Source organism: Triturus cristatus, chromosome 7, assembly GCF_964204655.1.
Source record: "Triturus cristatus chromosome 7, aTriCri1.1, whole genome shotgun sequence".
NCBI lineage: Eukaryota > Metazoa > Chordata > Amphibia > Caudata > Salamandridae > Triturus > Triturus cristatus.
The window spans coordinates 594,852,860-594,879,128 of NC_140590.1; positions in this window are offsets into that span (position 1 = coordinate 594,852,860).

Sequence of the window (26,269 nt, forward strand, 5' to 3'; positions counted from 1 at the left end):
GCAAGAGATGGCCGGTGTCCTGGGGTATTGGGAATCTCAGCACCCACGCGGTCCATGGTGCCCAAACTCGTTGAGCACACTCACTGGCCTCTGCGATGCGCTGGCAACCCACCCCAAGGGTTCTGGAAGTCGACGAAGTTCGTGAGAGCAGCGAAGTTCCAACCGGGTCACTTGCAGTGTTTCAGGTGCCTGCCAAGCAGGGGGATAACTCCTTTATCCCAAGGGAGATTTCTTCCATCAGCTGGGCAGCAGCAAGTCGAAGGTCAAGACTGTAAGGTTCAATATTAATCTGAGGCTCTGGGGCCACGTTATTCACCTTTATCCCCAAGATTAGGGGAGTGTCCAGAGTGGTGTCCACCAATGAGAGGTGAGGCGGGAAAGGGTGGCTACACCCTCTCCCCTTTGTGTGTTTCCCACCTAGGCGAGGGGCAGGATGCCCCTGAACCGGTTCCAAGTGGTGTATGCAGAATGAGGCTTCTGCAGCTGCCTACGTGCAACTCTGAAAGGACATTTGGTGCACCCACCCTGTTCCAATCCACATTATCCTGTCTGGGGAGATGCTAGCACCTCCCTGCCACAGGAGCCCTATTGTCCAGCTGGCAAGGCTGGGGTTTTCCCCAGCAACAGCCAGCCAGGGTCGTGTAGGTGGCGGGTAGTAGCCATTTTGTACTGCTTGTGCACTTTTAAATTGGTGTCTAAATTCTGCCGCTTTTCCCATATCGCCCCTCTAGCAGGGGGGAATCGTACCCTCATGCCCGTGGCTGGACTGGGGGTATGATTCCTACATGTTTGACACCAAACACGATATGGTTCTGTGTAGCCATTCTCAAGTTATCGCGTTATCGCAATAGACTTATAATGCGGTTAAGAGTTTTCATTATTATTTATTTCATGCAACGCGTTTTCTTACTGACTGACCATTACTGAGAGCAGTTGTTCTCCAGGCACTTCCTAGCTCTATTCACAACCATTGATCCCCATTATAATTGCAATATATTACTGGTGTGGATCCAAGAGAAGGGGTGTTAATGACCCTGGAGTATTACATTTATTTAACCTGTTTTTAAACACTGTGGCATCCAAGAGAAGGGGTGTTAATGACCCTGGAGTATTGCATTTATCTAACCTGTTTTTAAACACTGCCCCCATACACCAATACAGAACGCAAGGAACTCCTTGCACAGCCTACCAGGGACTGCAGTGGTTTATCCTATGGAACATATAGGGTAAGTCCAACTACAGCTGTTGAAACACCTTTAGAGTGATCACTTCACGTGGCTTTTGTGTGTTTTTAATCCCCCCCCCTACACATAATGTGCACCTTCATTGTAAATGCACGTTCCACCCGCACCATGTACGATAACTGTTTTGTGAATGAGCGTTCCTTAACGATTTTGGTCTCCCATTCTCCATACAGGTAGACCGAGCCGCAGGTAACAATACCAGCTATATACATAAACGCTTGTTGTCTATCACATAATCTTCCTGGATAGACCTGTAGATAGAATTTCTAGGTCCTGATGAATCACTTGAGTATAGCTCAGTTATAGTGAGAAACATGTTGACCATGACGAGGCAGTGTAGATAACCCAGAACATAGACCTGAGTTACTATCACTTCACCTCATGTTTTTAATCAGGTGAGGAGACATCGTAATAAAACTGTTGAGATAGTACTCCCTCCCCTTTTTAACATTCATCTACATTATTATCAAGCCCCACTATTCCATTTGAACCACCGGCTATCTTGGATATAGAAGATCATCACAAGAGTGCTCTCTAAATAAGAGCCCGTCGGGTATTGCACCAGCCGACTTGACGTAGGAGCAGCCCGATGATGTTACATTACATTCTGAAGGGTATGTGATTCACAATATCCCGATGGCTGTGTGAGGGCTCCAATATCCATAACAGATACCTTCCTACATGGTACATCCTTCCCTTTAGGAACAGCTTTGTCACTTGTTATTTGCATATTTTGGGCACACTTAGCTGGACCTTACCAAAAGCCCTTTTGGCCCCCCCTTCTTTCTTGTTGATTTACACTACAAACAACCCAGCAATGATTTTACGAAGGTTGCAGAGAGGCCCTACTCATGTAGGGGTCCCACCTCACACATACCTCAGCACCCTGCCTTGTAGGATTACCAAGGCCTGCTATAGGGGTGACCTATGAGAGTATATGTGTTGTAATGGGGTGGGATATAGGGTACCTATATCCCTGTAAGGGGTGCTAGCACCACCTTACCCAGACTACAGTAGTGGTCTGGTGGTGTCAGTTTGTATGGCTGTCCCAGGGTGGCACAATAAGTGCTGCAGCCCTGGTAGGCCTACTGAGGGACCCATGCCCTGGGTACCTAGGGTACCATCTACAAGGGACTGTCAGGGCATCCTTAGCATCCAATTGGTTGGTACCTAGGGTACTCACATCGTTTAACAGAGGAAGCAGATAGGCTGGGGTCCTGGATAGCAGGGCCACAGCCTGGCTAGAGTCATAAAACAGCAAAAACATCAGCAAAAAGTTGGGGGCAACTATGCAGTCGATGCCACTCTCCTACACTATCTACCTGTAAGTCCCTAGTATATGGTAGGGCATGTAGGGTTAGAGACCCCAGTGAACTTTGGGCCTGATTCCGATTTTGGTGGTTCGACTGCCTGAACACCCCGGCTGCATTCTCTAGAACACTGCAGTGCCAGCGGTCTTCTGATCACCGTATTACAAGTTGACCGAGATGCCTGCGGTGTGACTGTGGGGGTCTTGCAGGAATGGTGAATGGTTTGCCATATATATTGATGCCTCTGTGAGCATTTCAACTGCATAAGGGTTGAATGTACACATATGCATGATACATGTAGAAAAATACCACCTACACATTGCTGGAGTTCGGTCCATATGTGGGCAGTCCATGCAATGTGTATATAAGGTATAAAAAGAACTTACCTGTATATTGCAGCAAACAGGGACGCATTCTTTGGGGTGAAGATGCTGCTGTGAAGGGGACACCTGGAGAAAGGGATCGACGTTGAATATGAAGAAAGAACAGGAAAGGCGTGAGTAGTCACCCCAAATTCTTCATTTCCACTGACCTGAACACAGTAGTTTTTTCTCCGCGCTCTGGTTGTCGGAAAGCCAACTCGTAATACAGACACTGTGAGACTCCTATGTACTGATTTTTATCTACCGCAGCCGCAGCAGTCTGCGGATGGCTGGTGGTGTCAGTGGTTTGACCACAAGCTCTGCAAAGGCAATCCGACAATCTCGTAATACGGTGGTAGGATCACTGAGCTTGCAGCGGTCGGACCGTAACCGCAGGCTCTCGAGTTTTTAGACCACTGAACTCATAATAAGGCCCTTAATGCACTGAAGTGTGCACTGCTGTGGTTTATTTTGCCATTTTAAAGCCAGGCCTGCTTTGCAGGATGGTTTTCGGATACAACTATATCCAATTTCGACATTGGAATTAAAATTACTTTGAAAGTCCACAACTACTTTTTTTATTAATTATAAGTCACCCTTAAGGTCTGCCGTAGGTGCCCCAAGGGTCGGGTGAATTACTATAAAAAGCAGAAACAGTAGAAAATATGGTTAAAATGCCTTGGTGAGGAAAAACAACCAATGTTGTTTTTCCCTATTGTTTGCTGTTAGTCCCAGCACTAAGAAAGAGACCACCTGCTGCACGCACAAGGCTCCACAAAGACAGGACTCTGCCTGAGGTAGCATGGGGCACTGTAAGGGCCCCCTGAGTTGCTTCTCCAACACCCTTTCCATGGTGAACTTACCGCCATGGAAAGGGTGGTGAAAAGGCAACTCGTAATATACTTGGCAGTGCTGCAGTGGCACTGTCAGCATATTGCTCTGCCTGACCCCTGCGCCACCCCCATGGGATTATGGATCCCCGGATGTTGCATCGGTCCTGTGGCGGTCTGACAACCACACTTGTGATGCCGTTCATGGTGCCGTAGTGGGCCAGTGTCAAGACTGCTACCAAGGGTAAACCCATAATTAGGCTCTAACTCCAAAGGTAAATCTTTGACCGGGACCTAGCCCGCATCCTAGCCGGCCTGCACAGTATCACGGTTGGCATTGAAACTTTCACTTTGTCCTGGTAGTATGCCCCTAGTGGTCACGAGAGATGGTTTTAGACTTTTTTGAGCTCTAACGTACTTAGGGCCTGATTATGAAGGTGGTCAGTAGGGCCTCTGTGGACCTGTCAGATTCGGAAAAGGCCGATGCTGTCATGTCAGAAGCGATTCTCCCTACAGCCATATTACAATAGGCACAATTAGGCAGTTTTCCGACCAACGCTATCCTTCTGACTCCGAAAGGAAACAACAACCACGCCTGTGTGTTTAGGGGCCAATGGAGACAGACAACTGGGTGAAAAGCCGCTCTGACCACTCATCCTATTACGATGTGACTATCAGGCCATCCGACCGAGGTGGTTAAACCAGCTTGCCAGAGTTGCCGGAAACAGAGGGACAGAGGGCACAAACTCAACTCCATGCACCTCTCCACGTCCTGGGACGCCATGGATTCTGCCTTACAAGTCATGCCACTGCTCTACCTGCTCCATTACTACAAAATCCAACACCATTGTGTACCCCATGCAAGTTATGTCAAGCACCTATCACTGCATGTATATCCCAAAGCTGGCCCATACTGCACTTTGCATGTCTGGCTGAGCCAAACATGACGCAGTCACTGCTCTGGGACAACTTACCTGTTAACCCCTGCCATCTTGCAGGACACAGGAATCCATTGGCACACTCATTCTGGCCCGAAGGTCCATTGTTACCCTCAGTGGGGGTCCATTTACCATCAAAACTGCTGGAATGTGGGCTGGCCATGGCAGTCAGATTAAAGCAGCAGCACAATGGTGGGCAGAGAGGCCTAATCAGAGGCAGATGGGCCCCTAATACTTTACTGGTCACAAAGGAGTCACGGTGTGATTCCCCATCCCACACATTAGCTGCCATCGTTTTGACAGCAGATTGATCACAGATAGGGGGCCTGAGCACAATTGGACACACTTACATGCAAATGCACACACCTCACCATTGCCAAACTCATCTTACATATGCAACACTCATCTCAGTGCACTCAAGAACACACAATCCTTCCACACACACACACTTTCTCCTGTTATTACAACAGATCACACACATTCACTGGTCTGTGGAAAGGGCCAATACACAAACATCACACCCTTCATCCTTCTAGAACTCAGGACCTATTTACATCCCGCAACAACCATAGCTGTACATGAGGGGGCCTCACACCTATCAATGGCCATGGTCCTTCCACCTGATAGCACTGCTTGGACTTGAAGGAATGTGCTGACACCACTACAACCAGGAACCTCCATATCTGCTATCACCTTCAGGAACAGCAACATCACAACTCATGCCAGCAGACATATCACACTCCATTATCCAGGAATTCACTCCAAAGAGGCCCCTCATTGCAGAGCATGCTCCATGACTATTGACCAAATGCAACTCACAACCCACAGCAAACACTATTGGTCCTGCTTGGCACAGCTGGAAGCTCACCTCTCTCACAGCTTCTGACATTCAAAGAACTTGTCAAAAACTGCTTGCATGCCACATCAGGATATGCACCCATGCACAGTAAACATGTCACTACATCTGGACACCAGCACAATATAGAAGACCATTTACAGGGACACCTCCTCCACCTTAGTAGCTACCCACCAAAAGTCTTGGCTGGCCTGAAGGAAATTCAGAAAGAGTGAGTATTCTGAGCTAAGTTGCAGGCATTGTAGTCTGTAGGGGTATGTCTATTCTCAGTAACAACACATTACTAAACCTCTTACCCATGTGTCATTCACAGGCACATAACTCATGTGTCCACAAATTCACTGTGTAAAACATTTATCAGCCAGCACTACAAACCTCTCTGCCACAGCTGTTAACACACTCAGAAGGCTCCATACCCACACTTACCATCTCAGAACAGAAGGCACAACAAAAAATCAGGCCACTACGGGGTTTTGGAGGGAGAGGCAACTGAGGTCACAGATGTGGATGCATGCTTTATATGCATATGTTTCTGAGTGTCCTGGGAAGGTATTGTGGGTGTTGTGTCTTGGGTGCTGTGAGTGGGTGTCCTGCTGGGTGTGGTGGGTGTAGTGTGTTTGCGTTTTTTGGACTAGCATTGAAGTGTGCTGCATGGGGAATGACTGGGTACTTGTGTGCTTAGCTTTGCATGTTCTCTGGTCAGGTGTGGGTATTGGGAGCGTGGATTGGTAAGGGACAGGACCTGAGATGGGATGCTGGTAGATTTGGATAGCTGCCATCAGTGTCAAGTCCATAGACTAAAAAGATCTCTGCAGGTTCGCCATGTCCAGGAACCCAACAGCTTGTGACAACTTGTTGCCATGATCCTGGAGGGCATTCAGGACTGCAGTCTGACCTACAGAGATCTGCTGCAGTGCCTGGGGGAAGGAGACTCCACCCTTCTTAGGGGAGGCAGCCCAGATAGCAGGTTGGGGAGCAGCTCAGAAGATAGAGATAGAGCAGGGTTGGCAGATGGAGATGTAGATGGTGTTTTCTGTCCTTGGTCCACCACCACCACGGAGTCACCACCGGAGTCTGACAATGTGGAGGTAGCTGTCTCATCTCCTGTCTCCTCCAGGACACTCCCTTCCCCCTCTAAGGCACTGGTCCCCTCTGTGTCGGTAGCTACATGAGGACCACTCTGGCCAGCTGCTTCCCCAAGTGGGTCGGGTCCCTCTCTTTCCCCTGCCCTAAGTTGATGCTGTGGCAAAAGAAGACATAGGTTCAATACAATGGCCTTGGCACAAATATGAAAGCATATCTATAATCAAAACTTCACCCATCACTATTGTAAATTACTTTTACATGGATTGGCTGCATCAGCACAACCTTTGGCATAAGAACATGTTGTATTGACACATGACCTGTGAAAATTCCATCTACATGATGTTTCAGACAATGCCCGCTCCTATTGCATGTGCCAACATATACATCTCACATCTGATTGTGTGTAGCAAGACCTACATGCATTCCCTCAAACTAGGTCCTCATACAATGCTATAGTGACCCTCTGATATCTTATTAAAAAGGCCTGATGTATACAACACTACCCATCCAAATAGAGACCTGCAAATAGGCAAAATTCAGGCATGTCTAAACTAATACAACAAGTACTGTAGAACATCTACTTTGGATAAGTAGTATTACAATCAGAAGTCGTGATTGACATGGAAGTGGCCACCACACCCGGGTTACATCCCCAATTAGCAGTCTCACAGCTTTCCACTGCTGGATGATGCTGTTGACACATTCACATCAGAAGCCTCGCTACATGTCTCAGGTAGTGCTGATATATATAGGTACTAGCATGGGGCAATCTCTGTCACGGGCGGTGCATGTGAGCAGACCTCATCCACAGATACTTTGTCAATGCCAGGACAACACTTTTAGGAGAGGAGTCCTTGGAATGAGCCCATCCACGTAGATGACAGAGTGACCTCCACAAGGACAGGGAATGTGCTGTACAAGCAATTATGTGGTGTCTTTTATACCCACGTTGTACTGACCACTGGCACACACAGGACACATCAATGGCTAAAGATATCACTCCCTGATGCATGTCAGCAGCCAAAGACTGACTGGGCACTGATGCACGTGCCTGTCCCTCCTCAAGACATAAACAGTAAGCTTTGCCATTCAGATAAACATTGTCTGAATCTTCTGCAATGTACAGTACAACTGTCTCACAGATACTTAAGTTTTACTCCCTCTGATCAAATTCAACCATGTCAACCTTTAGGGGTGACACATTCACCCAATCTGGACACACCGCTCCATTGCCTTACCCTTACATGTCTGCCCATAACAAATACATATTGCCGTGTGCACAATGTGCAAATAGACATCACCTAATGCATAAATATTGTTTTCCATCAACACCCTCAGCTCATGTGTGCTGTTACTGTGAATGGGCCACTGAAATATCTAATGTAATGCTATGCTGGAGGTAGGCATCTCCAAATTAAACGGTGGTGCTGTTAACTGAATCATTCAGATATACAGAACTCTTAGGATAAGGGGATATTGAGCAGACTCCCTGCACCCTGAGTGAGTAATAGGCCATGCCAAAAGCCACTGCTACACTATCACATGAGTTACAGTAGTCAGGGAGCAACACTGCACACACAAGGATGACAAGTATCATGTGTGGGACAATTTACACACTTCTTTCATGTGTCTGAAGGGTTCAGTTTTGACATTTTTCTCCAAATGGGATCTGCAACTAAGGTTAAACTTGTTTGAGGGACAATGCTTGTTTTTTTTGCTACATAAAGTGGACACAGTGGTAAACCACACATCTATTGCCATTCATACACATGCTGCATTGTTCATATTGCATGGAACATGAGTCATCTCGAAACTTCCTTGGGTAATGATGCCTGTGATTAATGGTAGTTAGTCATGCACAAAGTTATACTCAGGCTAGGTACTCACCCCCAAATAGCTGCTGTTGGGCCCTCAAACGTCCATCACGCTCTGGCTGGGTCACCACCAGAATGCGGGCCATAAGGGGGGTAAAGGTCCGGCGCACCAACCTGCCACTTCAGGGTGCCAGCCCCAGCTGCAACTCGGTGAGAATCTTGCTGAAGCATCAGATGTCATCCTACCTCTTGTGGCAGTGTGTACTGCGTCAGTTGGAGACCCCCAGGGTTCACACCTTCCGGGAGATGACCTTCCGTATGGCCTTTCGCTGATGGAGTTTGAGCTGTAGGCATGGAAGACATGTGGAAACAGATTGTCACAGATATTTAAGTGACCTTCGTATTCCTAAACGCAACCTATAAATAGGTCACAAAGGCAGCGTCAGTGCTAGCCCGGCACAGACATCGGTCTGTGCCAGTTGCATTTTACAATATCGGCCTATGACCATGCCCGCCGTTGCTGAGCATGCCTACTGCGCCGCTCAAAATCGCAATCCGTGGCTGCCATAGTATTATCATAGGTGGTCTTTGACCGCGGGCATTACAATTTCTCTAGCACGACGGTCACATTTTACAGTTGGGCCTATGGCATTGCCTGTCATGGCTGAGCACCCTACTGTGTGGTTCAAAACTGCAAGTGGTGGCTGAGATAACAGGGCCTATTAGCTGCCATAGTATTTTCATATGCAAAAACAACAATTGATGGACAGAATGCAGAACAATGTCATACAATCACCCCAGTACAGAGATCTGGGCCTAAATCCATTGTTTTTTTGCTCACCATGCCATTCCAGTTTGGACCCAGCCATATGCAAATCAGTCTTGACCCTGTTCCCCATGGGAACAGTCCAGCCCGAACTGCCAGGCCAGGTCCTCCCTGGACTGGAAACAAGCATCCTAGGACTGGTTTCAGGGTTTCACCCCTCTTCAGCGAGGATAGCTTGACTCCAGTGGCATGGAGAGCACGGGACTCACGTCTGAGCATACCCGTCCCACTCGGGGTGACAAATGCAAAAACAACAATTGATGGACAGAATGCAGAACAATGTCATACATTCACCCCAGTACAGAGATCTGGGCCAAAATGCATCATTTTTTTGCTCACCATGCCATTCCAGTTTGGACTCAGCCATATGCAAATCAGTCTTGACCCTGTGCCCCATGGGAACAGTCCAGCCCGAACTGGGGGTGAATGTTTTGATCTGTTCTGCATTCCGTCCATCAATTGTGTGTCTTTTGCTTTCTCGCCCTAAGTGTGCCAGGTATGCTCAGACGTGAGTCCTGGGCTCACTGTGCCACTGGAATCAAGCTATCCTGGCTGAAGAGGGGTGAAACCCCGAAACCGGTCCTAGGATGCTTGTGTCCGGTCCCGGGAGGACCTGGCTTGGCAGTTCGGGCTGGACTGTTCCCATGAGGCACAGGGTCAAGACTGATTTACATATGGCCAGGTCTAAACTGGGGTGGCATGGTGAGCAAAAGAATGATGGATTTAACCCAGATCTCTTGACTGGGGGTGAATATTTTGATTTGTTCTGCATTCCGTCCATCAATTGTGTGTCTTTTGCTTTCTCGCCCTAAGTGCGCCAGGTATGCTCAGACGTGAGTCCTGGGCTCACTGTGCCACTGGAATCAAGCTATCCTCGTTGAAGAGGGGTGAAACCCCGAAACCGGTCCTAGGATGCTTGTTTCCGGTCCAGGGAGGACCTGGCTTGGCAGTTCGGGCTGGACTGTTCCCATGAGGCACAGGGTCAAGACTGATTTGCACTAAACTGGGATGGCATGGTGAGCAAAAGAATGATGGATTTAACCCAGATCTCTTGACTGGGGGTGAATGTTTTGATTTGTTCTGCATTTCGTTCCATCAATTGTGTGTCTTTAGCTTTCTCGCCCTATAGTATTTTCATAGTCAGGCTTTGACCGTGGGGGTCACAATTTCTCTAGCACGTCGATCGCATTTTACAATATGGGCCTTTGGCAGTGCCCGCTGTGGCTGAGCACACCTACTGTGCAGTTCACACCAGCTGGCAATCACGGTTATTGTCAAACAAATTACAGCATTGAGCTCCCCTCATTATCAGGCATCAGTAGCACCTTGTCAGGGGACTCACCCCACATGGCTCAGTATCCATAAAGGTGCAATGACCTATATGTCTGTCAATTATTTCACTCTCCCCATACTAGTAGTTGGAGTGTACATATTGTCACCGTCATAACTAATGCATGTCTTCAGCTCACACAAGCACGACACTGATTCCACATGACTGTTCATCTTGTGCTGTTATGAGGCAACGTGCACTCTGTAACCAACATCTTAACTTTTCCTGTTCCCACACTAAGGTACACTGGCAGATGGAGATGGAGACAAGCTCCCGTCTACCGGAGGAGCGAGACATCATAAAGAAGTTGAGACTAAATCGTCGGACAATTCAGGACCTATATGGCCAGTTGGTGCCTCAGTTAAGAGCTCAAGAAACCTGTCCCACAGCACTGACCCCCAACAGTGATGGGGATGGCCACAATGCATTTTTTGGCCAATGATTCCTTTCAGTACACAGTGGCTACATCTTGTGGGATGTCACAACCGAGGTTCAGTATGGTGTTATGTTATGTCCTGTCTGAACTGATGCAACACATGGATAGTTATATTTGGTTCCCAAGAAGAGTAGATTTAGCAACTGTGAAGGGTGATGTTTATGACCTAGGTCGCATTCCACATGCTGTAGGATCCATTGATAGCACAAATATTGCCCTTCTACCACCTCAAGCAGTGAGCAAATATTTAGGAACAGGAAATATTATCATTTAATCAGCATGCTAGTGACATGCCTTGCAGATTTGTACTTTTCACATATCTGTGCAAAATTCCCAGGAACTGCCCACGACTCCTATGTCATGCGGAACAGCACCATACCCCAGTTGATGTCATGTCTACAACCAGAGAGGACCTGACTTGTTGGTGAGTGAGATGTGTCCATCTTTTCTTTGTGTGTGTGATGCATGCTGTCATCCTCTGCAAATGTCTGAATCATAATTGCACATCTGTGTGTTTCCCATCTAGGTGACTCAGCATATCCCAACCGACCTTGGTTGTTGACCCCGCTGACAAACCCAACAACGCCAGAGAAATTCCGCTTCAATTACACCCATGGGAGGACACTTCGGGTAGTGGAGTGGGCTTTTGTGCTGCTGCAGGCCAGATTCCGCTGTTTGGACAAGACCAGGGGAGCCCTCCTCTACTCACACTGAAAGGTGTGTCAGATCACAGTCGCCTGCTGCATGCTCCAACACCTTTCACTGCTCAGGAACATCCCTCTGATTGTGGAGGATGGAGACCAGGGTAAGAATCCTAACATGAACAGTGATGATGATAGTGTTGAAGAGGAAAGGCTTGACCTGCATCAACAGCTCATCAACAACTACTTCCCTTTGGTGTAAGTATGTAGAGATGTCATGACTGTGACAGTTACAGTCACGGTCGTTATGAAGCACTGGGGATGTGGTGGGCTGTTGATTGTTAGGCGTGCACAACTGTGGGTTACTTTGTGCAGAGCTATAAATGGATCAGCTCTTGACTGATGTGGACATTGATTATGTAGCTATGTGGTGTCTGAACATATCCATGTACTGTGTACTCCAGAAGCAGACTGTTATTTTTGTAACATGTTTGAACTGCTACCTGAAATATTCTTATTGTCTTTTTGTAGGTCTCTTCACCTGGTCATTTTATTTGGATATGTCAGAATATTGACATCAGCTGCACTACGACTTTGGGAGTACAACTCTGGTGCCAAAGCAACTTGTACAGCCAGTGTATGGAAGTTTCAGGTACACATTGGTATTTCTATGTTGTCATGTGATGGTGCTTTGCCTATGTGTTCCATCGTGTTCTCCAACACATTGTGTTAGTTAGCCAATACATGTTTGTCTCTGTTTACATAGATTGCTTCCTCTCTGTGTGTGGACTGGATGTAGGTGTCCATGTGTCTCATCATTGTATGCCACAAAGCTTAAGTGACACCACTGGCAGAGGTTAGAAACAATCCAGCAGATGCAGCTACACCTATTGCTGTTACTGTTTGGTTGTGGGGTGTGTATTGTGGGCTACTGAACATGCCTGAAGCTTCATCAATAAGACATTAGTAAGATCACTACTGCAGTGGACATCGTCTGATGTTTCCTCTCCCAAATTGTCTCTGATATGTGCATATGACGATTGTGGTACTTGACATTCCACAAGTAAAATGTGTGTCATGTTACTATGTGGATGCCCTTCTCCTTCTAACCACCTACAGTTATGAAACTGTAATAAAGATATGTGTGAACTTTACACTTCAATTTCCGTGTTTTGTATAGTATACACATCTGCAATGTTAGCTTGCACTGTACCAAGTGCCTGCATACATTAATTGCCACAACTTACATATGGTGATATATTAGCAGTAGACTTTATAATGTAATACATCCGAACAGTAAACCATGGACTAGTGGATGTGTAAAAAATGTATTTTTACAGTGCATTAAGTGAGTATAACAAAGGGGTCTATTAGGATGGTGGTCGGAAAACGACCCTGACTGCCATGGTAGCAGAAATCAACCGTCTGCTGGTACAGTGGCAAAACCGGCGGTGCGATTAGGATCAACCGCCCCAAAAATCTGACCGCGGCGAACGAGGCCACCAAAGACCGCCCGTAGCGGGCGGAGAAGGCGAAAATCCATCCGCGGCGGTCGGATTCGTGGCGGAAACACACCAAACCGCCGTCAGGACAGCAGAGAGACTACACAGAAAATTAGGATATCCCCGATGTGACCACGGTACGTTCCGCTGTTTCCGACTGCTGCGGTCGCAAACAGTGATGAATGGGAGATCCGGCGGAAGGGCTGTAGCATAGCCATCGCTGCGGACGCACCATGAAAAAAATGGTGGCCGACAAAAATAAATCACAACAAGGCCACCAAGTGCACAGAGCAAACTAGCCCTGCCCCCAAAACCACCTAACACATTCCAAAGACACACCCCCATGGCAAATTCAAAAAGTACCACTCCCAGGATAACCCACACAACACACCTGACAGCAATACTCCATTTCGACACACCCCCATAGCTGAGCATAAAACCAGCACCTTCCCTGACCAGAATCCTTTGCAATACTCCACAACTAAAGGGCCCAACACCAGAGCACAAAGGAGAGGCAAATCTGCACACATCACACCAGCACAACTACACACATACACACCACCTACAGCACCCACACCACCCTCACAACTGCACCCCAAAACATTAGCACATCACAAACCCTGGCACCACAGAAAATGCCCACATTCACAGAGAGTGAGTTGTCAGTCATGGTAGATGAGATAATCAGAGTAGAACCACAATTGTTTGGTAACCTGATCCAACAGACACCATTAGCCACCAGAACTCAAATGTGGGTAAGGATAGTTGACAAGGTAAATGCAGTAGGGACCATCCATCGCAACAAACAGGAAATCATGAAGCGGTGGCATGACCTGAAGAGTGTTGTAAAAAAGAAGAGGAACAAGAACCGTGAGCTGGCTCAGAGGCTTGGTGGTGGCCCTCGCATTCCACCAAGAACATTCACTGCATGGGAGGAGAAGGTGCTTGCCATACTGCATCCAGAGAGTCTCACAGGAATAGCCAGGGGAGTGCAGGCTGGTAAGGACAAACAAATGTGAACTATTATACTGCCATGTACTGTCTTGCACAACTACAAAGCTACATCTCCGAGGCCCACGTACATTCATCTGCACCACAATACCCAACACAGGTCTCACAGATGTAACATTCACTCCATCTGAATCACCCCAAAGGTAGCCAACATTTACAGGGTTGTTTGTGTCCAGGCAACCGGCACTACAACTCCCACCAGGCCCCCCTGTCCTACCCCTGAGCAGGATGTAGCACTCCCCCCCACTCAAAAACATGTGTCAGCCATTGTATGGTTCACCCTCACCTAACAGGTAGGTAGCCATCTTCTCAGGGAGGACTGTTTGGGGGTGGGAAGTCAGCACAACAACTCACATCAGGCCCCCTGTCCAACCTCTGAGCAGGATGTTGCATTCCACACCCACCCAGAAGCAGTTGGCAGCCACTGTATGGTTCACCCTCACCTAACAGGTAAGTAGCCATCTTCCCATGAAGGGCTGTTTGTGGGTAGGAGGCCTGCGCTACTACTCCCACCATGCCCCCTCATTCCCCAACTCATCAAGATGGAGCACTCCCTCCCACCCAGATGCATGTGTCAGCCATTGCATTGTATACTTCAAACTAACAGGTAAGTAACCATCTTCCCATGGAGGGCTGTTTGGGGGTGGGAGGCCTGCACAACAACTCCCACCACGCCCCCTGACCCACCCCTGAGCAGGATGTAGCACTCCACACCCACCCAGAAGCAGTTGGCAGCCATTGTATCACTGTAAACAAACTAACAGGTAGGTTGCCATATTCCCAAGGAGGGCTGTTTGTGGGTGGGAGGCCTGCACTACTACTCCGACCATGCCCCCTTGTTCCCCAGCTCATCAAGATTGAGCACTCCTCCCACCCAGATTCATGTGTCAGCCTTTGCATTGTACACTTCAAACTAACAGGTAGGTAGCCATCTTATGCTCTCTTGTCCCACCCCTGAGCAGGATGGAGACCTCCACCACACATACAGAGAGATGTGTCACAAATTCCACCCAAATGTGAAAACAGAACAGGTAAGTAGACAGTGCATGCACCCAGCCATTCCTCTCAAAAAGCATGGTGCCATATGACAACACCAGCCATCTCATCCCACAATAATTCACACAGATCCAATTGCCACTTTCAGTGTGCAGACAGCTAAGGGAATGTAACTGTCATTAATTCACATGTTGAAGAAAGTCTGTGCACAATCATGCACAGCACTGAATGCCATGTGTAACTGCCATGTGGGCAGAGCATCAAGGACCATATGAAAACAAAGCAAGCATGGTCTGTAGTACAAATTGAGATTTGCACATGACATGACAAAGTTATGCATGAGATAACAATGGCTAGTTCAAGCTCAGATTAAATGTCTGCCAGGCAGAGTAATCAACAACGATGCTTCACATAAATTCGTCGTGGCGCTAGTTGTTAGATGACAACATGTACTTGTAATAAGATACATCTAACACCAAGCTTAAGGGGTGCACTTCAATGACCATTTCCCCTCTGACCCACAGGTGACCAAGAACTGACTGAAGAGGACGACAACAGCAACCTGCAGAGTGAGTTCCGCCCCCCCCCCCGGAAAATGGACTCTCGGATATTGACTCCCGGGATTCTGAGGACACGTAGCCCATCTGGTGTGCCAGGGTGCAACAGGTCCCATGACCCCATTGTCCTCCACACCACATCTGCAGCAACACCAACATCTACGCAGACCCCTGCTGTAATGGCCTGTGCATCCTCCACCACCACCATCACCAGTGCTGCCTGCAACACTCTCCCTGCCCCAGGCGATGACCACTCCACACCACCAACTGAAGAGGGCAGGGAGAGGATGCGGGTGCCTACAGTGGTGAGGCAACAGGTCCGTGGCAGCAGAGCAGGTGGGAGGGCAAGGGTCAGACAAAGACAACCGGACACTCGGACCGAAGACCTGGACAACATCAACAGAGTCCTAGGGGCCTATGAACGGGCCCAGGGACTAACAGGCCTGGCTAAGGATGATGCACGTGAGCTCCACCTGCTGCTGAGGTCCATGGACACCTGCATGGGCCAAGTTGTCTACCTCTTGGGCCAGCTAGTGGCGGTACTGAGGTACAGGCCTGCGCCATAACCAACACATCCACCTCCCTCTGGTGGCCTGCAGGATGACAGTTCACCATCCTCTCCTGTGGCCACAGAGAGGGGGGAGTCCTCAGACCCCACTGGCCCCACAGTAGAGACCCCCCTGCCAAACGATCAAGGGGCCATCCCAAAAAATCCCAAGGAAGATCCAGTGGCAAAGCAACTGCCAAACGCCAGTCACAGAGCCAGCCATGATGGTAACACTCTTCACAACTGCATTGACTTTTTGGACTGTCCTTCCCCACACTGCCTTGTGAATGGCATCTGTCTGTTGGACTGGGTCACAACATCAATGTGGTGACTACTCGATTGTCTCATGTACCATCACTGACAACTCACTGCTTCACTAATCACCTTATTGTAAATATTCACCCCCGTTACATGTCCCCAATGTAAATAAACACTCCTTACACACACATGTTGTTGTGTCTGCTCTGTGTTTATTTCAGGATGTGCAGTCTTCACCATGATCACAATGTTCCTGGAGTATGGAATGTATGTAGGCAAGGAGAGGCTGAAGGGACCTAGGAAAACACAACAGAACAATATTCACTAGTCAGGTGTTGGCATCACATCCATAACACAACACTTGTCATCAAGGTACTCCAATCTGCACACATTACAATGAGAAACAGTACCGACATAAACATCCTGTAGATTTGCCAAACTACCCTGTCACAGAAGCATCGGCAGCCAGCACTGTGTCAACAACCGGCTGCAGTCACAAACCTCACATACACCTTGCCAACAACAACGCATCAGCAGACAATGGCTCTGTTGTACACTGTCACTCACCTTCAAGTGAAGTAGCGGTTGGTGAGCTGTTGACGCTGGTCGACACCTTCCTCCTCTCCACTGTCCTCGTCACTGGACATGGGTTGGTATGCAGACGGGGGCCTTGGGTGCTCAGCAGCATCTAGGAGCAGGGAGATATCCTCGCGCAAGGCCAGGTTGTGGAGCATGCAGCATGCAACTACAATCTAACACACCTTCTTGGGCAAGTATATCAGTGCACCTCCGGTCTTGTCCAAGCAATGGAAACATGACTTCAGGAGACCGAAAGTACGCTCTACCACACGACATGTCCTCCCATGGGCATAATTGTAGCTGACTTCAGCTGGTGTCCTGGGATTACGCAGTGGACTTAGCAACCATGGACGGTTGGGATATGCTGAATCACCTAGGTGTGAGAAACACAGAGAAAGTTTGCAATGTAACTGTGGCAGAGGACAGCATGTCACACACACAGCACGCTACTGGACTCTTCGTACTCACCCACAATCCATGGCTGCTCCGGAAGCAGATTATCCATCAGTCGTGGCACAATGCTGTTACGCATGATGTCCGAGTCATGGGCCGATCCTTGGAATTTTGCACAGACGTGTAAGATGATCATATCTGCCTGGCAAACCACTTGCACATTGATGGAATGGAAATGCTTTCTGTTCCTGTAGATGTGCTCACATGCCTGTGGTGGAACCAGGCCAACATGTGTGCAGTCAATGGCACCAAAAACATTGGGGATGTGCCCAAGTGTATAAAAATCTCCCTTCACAGCCGCCAATTCATGCCTCCTGGGGAAATGGATATATCTGTCCTTGTAGATCATCATAGCGGACAGGATATCACGTAGCACCATGCTGAACATAGATTGCGACATCCCACCTGTGCTGGACACCATGTACTGGAATGAACCAGAAGCAAAGAAATGCAGGGCCGCCATCACCTTAGACATTGGTGTGAAAGCACCCGGATATGTCTTGCAAGGGTGCAGGTGGGGCTCCGACATAGCAAAACTACAAATGCTCCCTCTAGGCCCGTCTAACTGTTACACTACGGATTAAATCACATTTAAGAGAGCTTACAAGATTGAGTGTATATACTCAAGAGATTACACATAGGGCACTGGAAGATGGACTCATTTGTGAGGAAGAGTGCAGTTTTCTGAACAAAATACATCCTATAGCCCCGGCCTTATATGGCCTGCCTAAAACACATAAGAATGTAAATGAACCCCCCTTCGACCTATTATCTCTACTACCGGCTCTAGTACAGAGCCGTTGTCAAAATGTGTGGATACATATCTTTGCCCACTAACACAGAACTATGCTTCATTCATCCGCGATACGGGTGATATCATCAATAAGATAGAGGGTCTACCATATAATTCAAACACTGACATTTTGGTAACGCTTGACATTGAGGCTTTATATACGAATAACCCTCAGTGTCAAGCGTTACAAGCGGTAGCCTCTTTGCTCCAACGTTCCCCAGGTGAGAGACCAGATGGTTTTATTCTACAATGTTTAGAGGTAGTTCTTTTGAATAACTTCTTTGATTTCAACAGATCCCTGTATCAGCAGGTCAAAGGCACCGATATGGGTGGTTCCTGCGCGCCGAGCGTAGCGAACACCTATATGGGTGAGTAGGAGTTGAGAAATGTTTTTAATGAGGCAGCTCCATTTTTTTAAAATGTTTTTGTTTGGAAACGTTTTATTGATGCAATTTTTTTGGATGGAAGGGAGATGTTGTGACACTCCAGAAATATATATTGTGGTTAAATGCAAGCGATGTGAATCTCAAGTTTACAGCCAAGTTCAGTTCTGAGCAGGTGGAATTCTTAGATATTCTTATCATTGGATCAGGTGACACTCTGCAAGTCAGTCTATTTAGAAAACCTACGGCCAAGAACACCATATTGCAGTACCAAAGTTTTCATCCTACTTGTCAAAAGGATTCAATCCCCTTTGGGGAATTCCTTTGTGTACGCCGTAATTGTATGCGCATGGAAGAGTTCCATAGACATGGGGATGCCTTAAAGAAACGACTATTGGATCGTGGTTACCCTCATCGCCTTGTGAGACACAAGAGGGAAATACTATAATCGAGACGCTCTTTTGCAGGGCTCTAATCGTGCACCCCGTATCAGATTACGTGTGTCATTAATCACTCTGCACTAAACTTCAAATAATAAATTTGATTAATAAGAACTGGAAGATCTTGAATGCAGACGAAGATGGGACTCAACTTGACCTACAAGTGGTTACATATAGGGGGAATCGTAATTTAAGGGACCTTTTGGTTCATACTAGACAAAAGACATCGCAAAGTCAGCGTCAAACTAGCATAACGTGATTGCCCCCTTTATTAGGAAACCATAAATGTGGGGCATGTCAGGCCTGCAATGCAGCATTAGTCACCGACTCCCTTAGTTATAAGGGTAAGGATGTAAAATTGAGGTATTCGACTAACTGCAGAAGTAGTAATGTTGTATACATTTTATTTTGCCCTTGCGGCTTAGCGTATATTGGAGAAACTGGAAAAGAATTTCGCCTTAGATTTAGCGAACATAAATCGACAATAAGAACAGGAAAAACTATGGCACCACTAGTGCAGCACTTCTGTGATAAACAACATTTAGAGATGGATATAAAGTGGTGCATCATAGAAAAAGTTCAAAGTAAAGCAGGTCAATCAACTGAAGCCACACGTAAAAGACGGGAAACTTTCCAGATTTTCTATTTCAACAGTGTGAAGGAGGGATTAAATGAAGGCATAGTTTGGTATGTCACCAAAACTTGATCTTTACAGTTAGAATCGTATCACTTGCTTTATTTATGGTAGTTCAGGTTTCTTAGAACATGCAAAATACTTACATCTTCCTTACTTTGTTGTGAAAGGTCCATCTGAACTCTAAACCTCATTTTTTCACTGTCTTGTAGATGAACTTTTGTTACCATTTGTCCTTTGAATAGATTGTATGGGCGTTGTTGAAACTGAAATTTCAACACAATAATTTTTGTTCTCATAGCATCAGATTATTATTGGAGATGTTTTTGGCATCAGATTATTGTTGGAAATGTTTTTCTCTTGATCTCTTGTTTTTTTGGTTGGGTCACGTAGTGAGGAGCTTTGTGAATGTGTGGGATTCGGGCCAGTATGTAAAGTTAGCATAACGTATCTATGGTTGTCTCCCTCTATGTACACTAGAACTGCTTCATAAGATGGCCTATTCTTTATAGTATCCTGCATGATAGTAAGGGGCGAAAAGCCACACTTCAGCCATATTGGATCATGACTAGCTATGCCTAGGTCACATGGTTCTCTTTGAACACCATCTGTATGATTTAGCTCGTACCAGCCTAAAGACAGGGGGCCCGATTCACAGAACTAACTTAAGACAAAATCCTAAACTTACTACCATTTTGGTATTCACAGAAGGCACTTACTCATTTTGGTATTCACAGAAGGCACTTACTCATTTCGGTATTCACAGAAGTTAGGAGTCCTAACTTTAGGACTCCTAAATGCCTTCTGTGAATACCGAAAGTCTTAAAATTAGGATTTTTCGCAGTTTAGTAGTAGTATAGTTAGGACTCCTAACTTTAGGACTCCTAAATGCCTTCTGTGAATACCGAAAGTCTTAAAATTAGGATTTTTCTCAGTTTAGTAGTAGTATAGTTAGGACTCCTAACTTTAGGACTCCTAAATGCCTTCTGTGAATACCGAAAGTCTTAAAATTAGGGGCCCGATTCACAGAACTAACTTAAGACAAAATCCTAAACTTACTAACATTTTGGTATTCACAGAAGGCATTTACTCATTTTGGTATTCACAGAAGGCACTTACTCATTTCGGTATTCACAGAAGTTAGGAGTCCTAACTTTAGGACTCCTAAATGCCTTCTGTGAATACCGAAAGTCTTAAAATTAGGATTTTTCTCAGTTTAGTAGTAGTATAGTGAGGACTCCTAACTTTAGGACTCCTAAATGCCTTCTGTGAATACCGAACGCCTTAAAATTAGGATTTTTCTCAGTTTAGTAGTAGTATAGTTAGGACTCCTAACTTTAGGACTCCTAAATGCCTTCTGTACATACTGAAAGTCTTAAAATTAGGATTTTTCTCAATTTAGTAGTCCTAAGTTTAGACTTAGTACTACTAAATTGAGAAAAATACTAATTTTAAGACTTTCGGTATTCACAGAAGGCATTTAGGAGTCCTAAAGTTAGGACTCCTAACTTCTGTGAATACCGAAATGAGTAAGTGCCTTCTGTGAATACCAAAATGAGTAAGTGCCTTCTGTGAATACCAAAATGGTAGTAAGTTTAGGATTTTGTCTTAAGTTAGTTCTGTGAATCGGGCCCTAGGATTTTTCTCAATTTACTAGTCCTAAGTTTAGGACTCCTAACTTTAGGACTCCTAAATGCCTTCTGTGAATACCGAAAGTCTTAAAATTAGGATTTTTCTCAGTTTAGTAGTAGTATAGTTAGGACTCCTAACTTTAGGACTCCTAAATGCCTTCTGTGAATACCGAAAGTCTTAAAATTAGGATTTTTCTCAATTTAGTAGTCCTAAGTTTAGACTTAGGACTACTAAATTGAGAAAAATCCTAATTTTAAGACTTTCGGTATTCACAGAAGTCATTTAGGAGTCCTAAAGTTAGGAGTCCTAACTATACTACTACTAAACTGCGAAAAATCCTAATTTTAAGACTTTCGGTATTCACAGAAGGCATTTAGGAGTCCTAAAGTTAGGACTCCTAACTTCTGTGAATACCGAAATGAGTAAGTGCCTTCTGTGAATACCAAAATGAGTAGGTGCCTTCTGTGAATACGAAAATGGTAGTAAGTTTAGGATTTTGTCTTAAGTTAGTTCTGTGAATCGGGCCCAGGGTGAATTGTATTTACGACTGAGGCCCAAGATCACATCGGCAGTAGGGAGTATCAAGAGACATTCCTCTGCGCCCGAGACGAAAGGGAGTCACCCCGCCGACCTTCTCTGAAGAGATAGTAACCTTATGTGTGCAGACGGTATGAGCTCATCCAGGAGCTCTAGGGCTAACTGGTACTTTTCCACTTGCAATGCTTTGTATGCTGAACCTGTAATGTATATAAGTGTTGTTGTGTCAAGGAGCCAGCAGTCTTCTTCGGCGCACCTGATGGGTGAGGTTCGATGAGGCTCCTCTATGTAGAGTTCTGTTGTGGCCAATAAACGCTTGAACCTTCTACGTTGCCAACGGCTTATTATTGACTTGATATTGCGGGCCACTGGTAAGTGTGGCCCTTGGGATTACTATTAGATTACTTCAGTTGGCGACAACGAAGGGACCCCGTGATAGGGTCTTCTCCCTCCCCGTAAACGGGTGAGAGGATCGGGGGCGTCTTGGCCGGGTGGGCGGAGGGGAGTTTACGTCCGCTCCGCGCTTCCGATCGGGGTGCCCTCTGCTGCTAGTGACCCTTCACCGGGGTCCTACGGGCTTGACCCAGGAGCTGACCGTATTGGTGGTAAGAAGTTGGCAGCGGAGAACGAACATTCGTACCTGGGTGCACCCGGTGAGTAATTTGTTTGTTTGAAACATGCGCTGTTGAGCGGTGCATTTGTTTGAAGCACGCGCTGTTGAGCGGTGCATCTGGAACAGTTAACTGTATTTGATTTGAAGGGTCGTGAGTACCCTAGGAGAATTACGGAGGTCTTGCAGGGTGGTCCGGTAGGGACTGACTGTAGAGACTCCGCGGATCCTTTGTGATGTTTTGAGATATTGATCAGATGCCTAGTTGTTACTTGTGAGTAAATGCACGGCCGGATTGCACTCGGAAGAACCTGCGGCTATAACTGGGTAGCCATGAGACATATCTGAGGTACGGCTTGGTCTACATCAGAACAGTCTCAGTGGTGAACCAGGGAGGTCATGGGATGGTCCGTAGTCCAGTCCGTGGTTACCCCTGTCTGATCATCTCCTGCCAGTCTGTTGAACGACGGCCTGTTGTGATTTTGTTGATCCTTTTGAATAATTCTCCACGAACGGGAGTCGACGGGCTCCGTTCGTTTGTTTGGATGCATCAAATTTGGATAGGTTGAACTGCAGAGAGTAATGTCGACATACATGTTATCTGTGGCATAGAGTCTGTTATATGGTTTTTGTGTCTGTCTACTAACCAACATGTCGTGTTTCAGCAAATTGAATTGTTTTGGTTGTTGTTGTCGGACCAGCGACTCTCGGTTGGCCGAGAGTCAGCCTGCCCCACCGGAGGGCAGCCCTAGCCATTTCATGTATGTGAAGCACGGAATTGCCCCATATTGTTCAACACCCTGTGGCATAAGTATACTAAAGGTAATGAAGAATTGCAGTGGCCGAAGACTGGTTCATTTGACGAAAAGAAAGTTGCCTTTCTACAGGAGCAACTATTCTCCAGGCGCAGTAGGCAATCTATGTTTGATGCCCTAAGCGCCTGGCAGAAAGAGGCCAAGCAGAGACGGATGAGGGGGGAGAAGTTGGCGAGAGCCAAGGCGGGACAGACCGTAACTCAGAAAGCTGTAGCCTATGACAGAGCAAGGGTAGAGAAAGGAATCGATTGTATGAATCGGGAGTTTAGACTAAAAGTTATTAAAAGTTATGTGGCCCGACCCAATCCAGAGGATGAAATAGAAGACCTGCTGGACATGTGACCACCGCCCCCGTATGTTCCGCAACGATTGTACCCGGAGGTAACAGCTGCTATTGTATCGGCTGGAGCGAATACCGGTGACTCCATGCCGGCGCCAGTTGCCTCTACAGCAACTTCAGTCGCATTGGCGCCTCAGCCCCCCTCCCTTGTGCCTGTCATTGATCGTTCTCGGCTGTCCTCCTCTGTCTCGGAAATTATGGCTCTATTGCCCAATTTGCTGTCGGCCTCGACAGCTGAAGCTCCACAGCTGTCTCCGGGAGCCGTATATTCCCCTCCCGCTCTGACCTCCTCTTCCGCGAGTGCAACTCCTTTCACAGCTGTTTCAACTCCAGTACATCCGACCGGTTCATTAGATGGCAGGAAGTTGTTCACTCGATCAGCCTTAGGAACAGAGGAGAAGGAGGTCATTGCAGTCCAGGCATCCCAGTGGATGCGGCGGCAACCTATTTATACCTTGACTGACATATGGAACACCATGCGAGATTATGAACCAGTGAAGCAGCAGCACGCGCTGGCCCATATGGCCCAACGCCTCATTTCATTGTGGGAACAAGCCTATAAAGGGGAAAGAGCCCCGGCCATACTGTATGATATCCACACTCAGGCCCATAGATCTCAGCTAAGCCCAGAAGCGGTGTACGGGAATGTGAACACTCTGGTCAGTTACAGAATGCGCCTGCAAGCAGCTAGCCCTGTAGGGGTACAGCAGTTCCCAATGCGTGAGGTGCACCCTATTTATCACCCCGAAGTAACCGAGATAGTAGATGCACAAGGGGCGGTTACCCGCCCAAGAGTAGATGCCTGTTTCAGGAACAATGGGTCTATACCCCATGGAAACATAGTGAGGTACTTTCATTGAAAACCCAGTTGCCTGACCCCAGAAAGAATCCTACCGCATACTATAAGGAACTTACAGAAGCCGCCTCCTCGGCGGTGATGACACTGGCTGACATCGAGCTATTTTTTTGCTCTATTGGTGCCGGTGGACATATGGCGGCAGGTGCATGACCAGGATCATGTGGCTGAGTTTGGGGGAACATGGGAACAATTGCGAGACTGGGATAGGGATCGTAAGCCAGGAGATAAACCTAGAACTGAGATATTGACTTTGCCGGAGAAAATAATAACCTATATGCATTCCCTAATCCCTCCGAGGAAGGTGGATTGGGACAAATTGACTGCGTGCAAGCAGAAGAAGGACGAGAACGTGTCCGACTTCTTCACGAGGTTCGAAGGAGTTTTCATTGATTTTAGCGGGCAAGATCTGTCTAAGGAGGGTGGCATACGCCTGTTTGTTAATAGGTTTGTAACTAACCTGTTGCCCGAGATATCAGCCCGACTTCAGGCTGCGGAGAGTACCTGGACTACATCAACCCCCTCGACTATTCTAAGTATGGCTCAATACTATGAGCATCGGGAGAACGAGAGTAAGGAAAAGACGGAAAAGAGATCGAAGGACTTGAAAACTAGAGTCTTGTTACAGCAAGTTGAGAGGGCACGCGGTAGGGGTCGGGGAACACAGAACTTCGCCTCGCGAGGGGCGGGGCTCGGACAGGGTGCAGGACGAACAGATTTAGGAATAAATCAGTGTGCATTCTGTAAGCAGGAAGGTCACTGGCGTGCTCAGTGTCCGTTGTTGCAGGCACAGACCAGCGTTCCGAGGGTCAAGGGAGAGGCCGTGCCAGTGGTCGCCGAGGTGGATATACGAGACAGGAAGGAGTTGGGCAAGGTGAGAATAGCCAGAATTGTTTCGGCCATGGTCAAGGAAAGCAGTATTATAATGAAGGATGTGTAAGTAACGACTCGGCAGCCTATTCTGAGGCATAGGGGAGCCGAGGACAGAGTGGGGGACGCGTGTCAATTCCGATCGATCAAAACGGACCTTATGTACATGCTCGTCTAATGGATGCATCGGGTAAGTTTCAAGTTGACACGGGGGCTATGAATAGCTCCGTTTCACACGCCCTTGTCCCTGGGGCTGCTCTGTCTGGCCAGAATAGCGTGTCTGTAGGTTTCTCCGGAACTCCAGTGGTAAGCCCCATCTCCCAACCTCTTTCTCTTAACTTGGGGCCGATTTCAATTGACTCACCTTTCCTTCTGACTTCACAATGTGGTGAGAATCTTTTGGGAATGGATTTACTGAAGAGGTTGTATGCCCGCATCTACTGCTCTCCAGACGGTGTTTACTTGACTATTAGGACACCTTTCCCTCCCTCCGCACAATGTTTCTCTAAAACGGACCCTCTGCCCCCTGAACTTGCAAAGATTCCACAGAGTCTCTGGGCTACTGGCGATACTGATGTGGGGTTGCTGAGCATACCACCCATTTCGATCACTCTGAAACAAAATGCTCGATTACCCAGAGTTCCGCAGTATAAGATTGCCCCCGCAGGGGAGCGGGCATTACTGTCCATTGTACATGATTTGATCCGCACGGGGGTGGTGGAAGAGACGGCTTCTAACACATGCAACAGCCCTATTCTTCCTATTCTTAAACGGGCCCCGATA